Below are 8,009 nucleotides of genomic sequence, written 5' to 3' on the forward strand. Positions count from 1 at the left end.
TGAGCATCGTTCAAAGTTCGACTGGCATAATAAATAACCGACGGCTTGTTATCAATTCATTGACCTAGAATAGCACCAAGAGCGTAGTCGCTAGCGTCGGTCATGATCTCAAATGGCAAGTCCCACCGAGGAGGTTGCATGATAGGCGCAATAGTCAAATGTCGCTTTAGTATTTCAAAGGCCTGTTGACAATTATCAGTCCACAAAAATTCAGTTTCATTTGCAACAAGGTACATAATGGTTTAGCAATACTACTGAAACCCTCAATAAAACGTCTATAGAAACCGACATAACCAAGGAAGGAGCGAATATCCTGAACTGTCTTAGGGACAGGTAACTGAGAAATCAGCTCTACCTTGGCCCTGTCAACTTCTATACCATGCTCAGAAACCAAATGTCCAAGTACTAAACCACTACGTACCATAAATTGACATTTTTCCCAGTTTAGAAGTAAATTCTTTTCCTCACATCTTTTCAAAATCGCAATTAAATGTGTCAAACAATGATCAAAAGACTTACCGAACACAGAAAAGTCATCCATAAAAATTTCGCACATATCATCTAACATATCAGAGAAAATACTCATCATACAGTGTTGGAAAGTAACAGGGGCACTACATAGACCGAATGGCATTCTGCGGAAAGCAAAGGTGCCAAAGGGACAAGTGAAGGTGGTCTTCTCTTGGTCCTCAGGTGTTACGGCAATTTGATAGTAACCAGAAAATCCATCCAAGAAACAATAAAAAGAATTACCAGCTACTTTCTCTAATATCTAATCTAGGAAAGGTAACGGGAAATGATCTTTTCAGCTAGCCGAATTCAATTTACGATAATTAATGCACATTCTCCAACCCGTTACTTTCCTAGATGGGATCAATTCTCCATTAGCATTTTCAATGACAGTCAAACCAGATTTTTTTGGAACTACCTGTGTTGGGCTTACCCATTTGCTGTCGGAGATTGGATAGATGATGTCTGTAGCTAATAATTTCAGCACTTCGTTTTTTACCACCTCTTTCATGGCTGGATTCAGCCTTCTTTGTGCATCTCGAACTGGTTTAGCGTCTCCTTCGAGGAAGATGTTATGAGTGCAAATGGAAGGGTCGATACCCTTGATGTCAGCAATAGTCCATCCAATCGCTCATCGATGCTCTCGAAGTACCTGCAATAATTTAGTTTCCTATTCATGAGTAAGGTGTGAAGAAATTACCACAGGGAATGTGCCGTCTACTGGACCCAAGAAGGCATATTTCAGCTCGACAGGCAATGGTTTCAACTCAAGTGTTGGAATTTCTTCTGCGGATGACTTCAGAATCTCTGGTAGGTCAATGGCCTCAAATGTAGGCTTACGCCAACTACTTGTATAACTCACATCAAACATATGAGGACCACTATATGAGATGTGCTCCTCTGATTCTAACAATAATTCATCAATCCTTTCAAACTGTACAAAAGAGTCATTTTCAAGTGCGGCATCGACGTCGAGTACCAACAGTAGCTCTGAAGTGTCTAAGTCATCTATCACATCGACTGCATGAGTATCTGCGTCATCACACCCACTTGACATCCTATGAGCATTAAAAACATTCATTTCCAGTGTCATGTTCCCAAATGTGAGCTTCAGGACTCCGCTCTGACAGTTAATCAGGGCGTTTGAAGTAGCAAGGAATGGTCGCCCTAAAATGACAGGAGCCTGATAAATGGTGGAAACAGGCTGCTGCATATCCAAAACAACGAAATCCATGGGATAGTAAACTTTGTCAACCTGAACCAAAACATCCTCAACAATACCTCGTGGAGCCTTTACAAATCTGTCTGCCAACTGTAGCATCATAGTAGTTCTCTTCAATTCACCTAAACCCAGCTGGTCATATAATGAAGACAGAAGTAGATTCACACTACTCCCTAGGTCAAGTAGAGCTCTTCCGATACGAGATTCACCGATCATGATTGGTATCGTAGGGGAGCTAGGATCTCTAAGTTTCTATGGAGTCTGACTAAGAATCAATGCACTGACTTGCTCAGTTAAGAAAGCCTTTTTCTTCACATTTAATTTCCTTTTTACGGTGTAGAGGTCTTTCAGGAATTTTGCATATGTAGGGATCTGCTGTATGGCATCTAAGAGTGGAATATTGATTTTTACTTGCTTGAATATCTCTTGAATCTTCGTATGATACTTGTTCTTTTGTCCAGATGTCAAACGATGAGGGTATGGTACCACAGGTTGGTATTCCTTAACTGGCTCATCCTCTTTATTATCTGACTTTGTTAAACTTGAGCTGGCCTCATCTGATTTTTCTTTTCCTTTATCTGTCTCATTTGTCACCTCAGGTGTCGACGTGGTTGTTTGTTGGTTAGTAGTCATTTCAAGACAGGGAACTTCCTTTCTACTTCGTAAAGTAATAACTGCTTTTGCTGACTCAAACGTATCCCCTGAAACATTGTGCACTGACTTTTGTGGCTATCTATATACCTAGGGATTAGGCTAAGGCTATGCAGGGAATTTTCCTTTTTCCAAGGTATTAAGCTGTGTACTCATCTTGCTTACGGCATCTTTCAGTTCTCCATTGGTCGTAACTTGCATTTGCATGAATTGCTGGAGCATGGTTGCCACCTGCGCTACACTATCATCAGAAGCTTTCTTTACTGGAATGGGGACTAATGCTGGTTGGAATCCTGATGGTGCGTAGCTCTGAGAAAACTGTTGCGGTTGGTACTGCGGTTGAGGAGCTACGACTGGATTGTATGTCGGTTGTGGAGGCGGTGCATATGATTGAGGTGCCTACTGATACCATGAAGATGATGGACCAGGCTGATCATTTCTCCATTGAAAGTTTGGATGATTCCGCCACCCAGGGTTGTAAGTGTTTGAGAGTGGCTGATTCTGCGTCTTGTTGACCCAATTTGCCGATGACACCTGATCAGATCTGCTTTCTTGCAACACAGGTAAGAATTGACACTCCTGAGGTCTGTGGTCTAAAGTCTCACAAATCGTGCAAATCTCAGCTTTCGACTTTTCGGATTCCATGACTTCCAATTTTTTAGATAACGCAGCTACAAGGGCCCGTAAGCTAGTGTCCTCTTTAACCTCATATCTGCCCCCACCACTGATTGCTCGGATAGGTTGGGTAGCTATCGGCACCCGTTCAGGTCGTGCGTTCCACTGCTGAGCACTCTCAGCGAGATAATCTAAAAATGATAAGCCCTCGTCTGGTTCCTTACGGAAGAACATCCCATTGCACATAGACTGGACAAATTGTTTGCACATAGGGGTTAAAGGAGTAAAAAAATAATTCACTAACCTCCATGATTCGAAACCATGGTGCGGGCATATGTTCATCAAGTCCTTGAATCTCTCCCAACATGCCTGGAATGTCTCACCATCTTTTTGCATGAACTGACTGATCTGCTCTTGCAAGTACTGAGTTCCCTAAAGAGGAAAAAACTTATGTAAGAACTCACGCTGCATTTCAGCCCAGCTAGTAATAGAGTTAGGGCGCAAAGAATTAAACCAGATTTTTGCCCTGTCTTTCAGAGAAAAGGGAAACAAACGTAATTTAATGTATTCATCAGTCTCAGCCCTATTAATGAAAGTGGTGCAAACCATCTCAAAGTTTGTCAAGTGTTGGTACGGACTCTCAGAGTCAATCCCGTGAAATTGTGGAATCACCGATAACATGCCATGCTTAAGAGTGAAATTCGGTGCATCTTGTGGCAACACAATGCATGAAGGTGTAGATGTACGTGCAGGCTGTAGAAAATCTTCAAGTGTACGTGGTGCATGTGCAGCCATAGCTTCTTCAAAATAATTGCCAAACAGATTATTCAGCTCAAATTCAGAATCACTCGCAAGACTAACAGGTGAACAGTCAGACTCAGTGCTACGTGTATCCCTACTAGTGCTAGGTGAAAGTCTACACAATCGATTCGAATTATCTCGAACCCAGGGCATCAAACATCACAATGGCCAGCAGAAATACACTAACATGGCAAGAGATAATTTTTTTTCAATTTTCAATTTTTTTCATTTTTCTATTTAATAAAATAAAATAAAAAATAATAATTGGGAAAACGCAAAATTCGAAATTAAAACTGGCAATCCCCGGCAACGGCGCCAAAAACTTGACTCACTCGAAAAATGAGCAGCTTGGAAGCTATCCCAAGTATAAGAGTTCTGTCATGTAATATTAAGCCCAAGGGCTAGATCGTCTTCTCAGGGAATGCGTTTTAATATCAGATTTTACGTTCTTCCAATCAAAATTAAAAAGGTACTGAACTCAGTTCAGATTTGGGTTTTCAAGATTGTTGAGTTCCACTTTGAATTAAATGACATGTAATTTAAAGTCCTAAACTAAAATGCAGTGAATTGAAGAACACTAACGCTAATCTACTCAAGGAAACATCAGAACATGTGTTGATTAAAGATGGAAAATTGGAACTCAGAATTAAAAACACACAGGCAAGGAAACTCAATCAGATTCAAACGCACACACTAAAATTGAACCTTCAACAAATTTAAGATATTGAATCAAGAATCGCAATCTAAACACAGACATAAACAAAAGTTCGACGCTTAAATGACAACGAAACACAATAAAAACTCAAACTTTAATCAACCCGATCCTAACTAACCCAAGATTCAATAAAAAGACTAAATTTTGGAAAAACAACTTCAAACAAAAACTCTTTTTTTTGTTTTTTAATTATTATTTGGCTACAAGTAAAACTGAATTTAATTTTAAAAGAACGATAAATAAATAATTGAAAGAAGCTAAACTAAACTCTACCAATCTAATGACAATATTAATTGAGAAATCTCAAATAAACAAGAACTAAACATCAATAAAATAAAATAAAGTAAAAGTACTTAATAATCACTCAAACAAATTTTCAAAAACTCTATTTAACTAACTAAATAATTTAAAAACAAAACACATTCAATTGCAATAAAAGGAGAAAGAGAAAAAGAGAGAGAACAGAGGAAGGAAAAAAAATTAGAGAAGGGACTCAGGCTGTCGTGGTATTCTGCTGCAGCTGCTATGGATAGTTGCAGATGCAGGTTGGTCTCGGCTGGCTATGTAGGTCTGGTAATGGCGGCAGGCTGCTGCTCTGTTTGGAGGAGTTGCTGGTGTTGCCTACTGGAGTCTCGGATGCTGCTGTGCACAGGTGGCCGAGGCGTGCTAGACGGGTGTTTGCTGTCGTGGAGTTCTGCTGCAGCTGCTGTGTTGAGCAGCAAATGGCTACTGTGGGTGGCTGAACTGGTATCGCAGAGGGGTTCTGCTACAGATTCTGCTGCAAGCTGGAGTGTGGAGCAGAAGGAGGCTCGGGTTTGGCTCTGTTCTGGTATCGGCTTGGCAGCAGATTGCTGCTGAGCTTCGACGAAGTTGCAGAGGATGGAGCTATTTGGGTTGCTGGAACACGAGCACTGGTGGTTCTCGGGACAGAGGCGTGCTGCTGGAGAGGTCTCGGGGGGCTAAACAGAGAAGGAGAGGAAGAGGAGAACAGGGAAAGGAGAGAAACTGAGAGAGAAGAGGAACAGAGAGCAAGATTGAATGAGAGAACAAAGGAACAAAGGGAGAGATAAGAGAGGGCAAAACAAGCTAAAGAAGAAGAAGAAGAAGAGAGGAGGGGCCGTGGTGCGCAGGAATAAAGATGATTTAAAGGGTAGGAAGGCGGTGCCCTAGGATCCAGCGTGGAACAACCCGACCCGGCCATGCATGGCCGGGTCACATCAATAACCCAATTATTATATTTTTTTTCATCTTTTGTTGTTCTTTGTTCGTCACAGATCTGACTCTTCTGAAGCCCGTATCTCACAAAACTCAAAAAATGAAAGTTGTAGATGATCCTTTCCTCTTTCTCTAAAAATTTGAATCGTCTCGATCAGAGTTCGGACGGAAAAGTATGCATGAATTACGAACAGGTATCGGTTTTGGTTCCCGGGAATTTTCCTGCGACAAAAAAATTACCAAAACTTCATAAATGGTGCAATAAAGTTCAAGAATGTTGATTTTGGCACTTTATTAAAATATTGGACAATTTTGGACATTTAATTAAAAATATAAACCGTAAAGCTCGGGTTAAACGTCCAATTACGCAGTTTCGGCGCGTAATCAATAGTCGCCACGGGCACTCTCTCAGTGCTTACAAAGAACCCTAAGTGCTACAAGTCACGTGAACGTGTATTTTCAGTCTCATGGGATACCATGTAAGTAGAAGAGTTTATATAGCCATATTAACATGAATGAACTACCATTCAACCCACATAGAGTTACAATTCTTAGATTAGTCATATAAAGAGAAACTACACATAAATAACTCGAGTGTGTAACTCTTAGGTTATATGCAAGTATGTAAAGAGTGCAAGTCAGTGTTAATCATGACCTAATCATCCATATTCAAAATTATTAAAAAAAAAAAAATTCTAATGTATTTTCTCATCGCCCCCCTCCCCCAACTAAAGTGGAACGTTGTCCTCAATGTGAAAGCATAGGGGAAGTAGAGCATACCTAAGTGGAGAAGTATTGGAAAAGAAAAACTACAACTATAGAAAAAATGTACCTGAAAATAATCTAAAAATAAAGCAAGGTAAAACAAAATGAAAAAAAAAAAAAAAAAAGGAATGAAAAACATCACAGTCTGTTTGGTGGAGGCTCTGGAGGAATTTCATCTCATAGGTACAAGTCTATAAATTGAATCGGCGAGCCTCCAAGTTTGAGTAGCCACAATGAATCTGTCCAATTACCTGCACGAAAGTTAGGCTCAAATAAATCAATACTTCTTAAGGTACCAAACAAAACATGTACAGACTGTCTTCCTTGGTTTAACAAGAAAAGATCTTTATTCAGCATATTTTATAGGAAATTCACTTCTTTAAGAACCAGTCTTCGAGGCAAAGTTGTCAGAGCAATTACCTTTCATTCTTCAGAAGCGTCAACATTAAAATTTTTACCTAGTTCTTTTAAACGTTCACCATTCTACTCACCCTCTTTATCTGGTATACCCATCACCAAACCACTACAGTGATTTGCTTCGGCATTGAACTCTTTGACATTTACTCCAGTAGGGAGTGATGGTTCCACAGCTGTCAATCTCTGAGGGTAAGGTACCACAGGTTGGTACTGCTTACTGGTCTTGGTCTCCACGTTAACTGATTTCTTCAATTTTGGGCATACTTCCTCCGATTTTTCTTTGACCTCATCTATCTCAGTTGTAACTTCAAGTGTCGAGACAATTGAAGGTCTTTCAGCGAGTATCTCAAGTTGGGGAACTTCTTTTCCACTTCTCGATGTAATAACGGCCTCCATTGTCTCAAGAGAAACATTATGTATTTGTTATTGTTGGTGCTGGTATTCTTGAGGATTAGGCTAAGGTTCTACCAAAAATTCCCCTTTTTCTAAGATATTGAACTGCGTGCCCATCTCATTAATGGTGTCCCGCAATTCATTTATGGCCTGAGTGTACTGATTGTTAGTTGTGACTTGAATTTGCATGAATTGCTGAAAGGCATCCTCAAGATACTTCTCTAGTGGAGCAGGTGTTGCATTAGACTGAAATCCTGAAGGTTTATAACTCTAAGAGATCTGATGTGGTTGATACTGATGTTGAAGGGCAGCCTGACGATATGACGGCTGATAAGTGGGTGCATAGAACTAGAAGGTTGATTCCAAAGTTGCTCTGTACTATTTTCCTTTTCCATCTCCATAGCCTCCACTCTTCTGGTGAGTTTAGCCAAGCGTGCTTCAACACAAAAATCATCTTTTAGTTCATTCCACTCTCCACCATGTATTGGTCTCAATGGTTGAGCTGCAATCGGTCTTCTGTCAATCCTAGTGTTCCACTACTGAGCATAGTCAGCTAAATGATCCAAAAAATCCAATGCCTCATGAGGCTCCTTGTTGAAGAAATATCCTGAACACATAGTATGAACGAACTGCTTTGATTAAGGAGTCAACGCAGTGCAGAAATAGTTGACCAGGCACCATGATTCAAATCCATAGTGGGGACAC

The 8,009-nt window shown here is 40.3% G+C and overlaps 1 non-coding gene across 1 annotated transcript; it reads left to right on the top strand.

Moving 5' to 3' along the window:
• Nucleotides 1–3,314: 3,314 nt before the first annotated feature.
• LOC131147009 (small nucleolar RNA R71) lies at nucleotides 3,315–3,422 on the top strand. Its single transcript, XR_009134543.1, has one exon. It is a non-coding gene; the product is annotated as a small nucleolar RNA R71 (small nucleolar RNA).
• Nucleotides 3,423–8,009: the final 4,587 nt, after the last annotated feature.

The sequence above is a fragment of the Malania oleifera genome, chromosome 13 (assembly GCF_029873635.1).
Source record: "Malania oleifera isolate guangnan ecotype guangnan chromosome 13, ASM2987363v1, whole genome shotgun sequence".
In the NCBI taxonomy this organism is placed as follows: Eukaryota; Viridiplantae; Streptophyta; class Magnoliopsida; order Santalales; family Ximeniaceae; genus Malania; species Malania oleifera.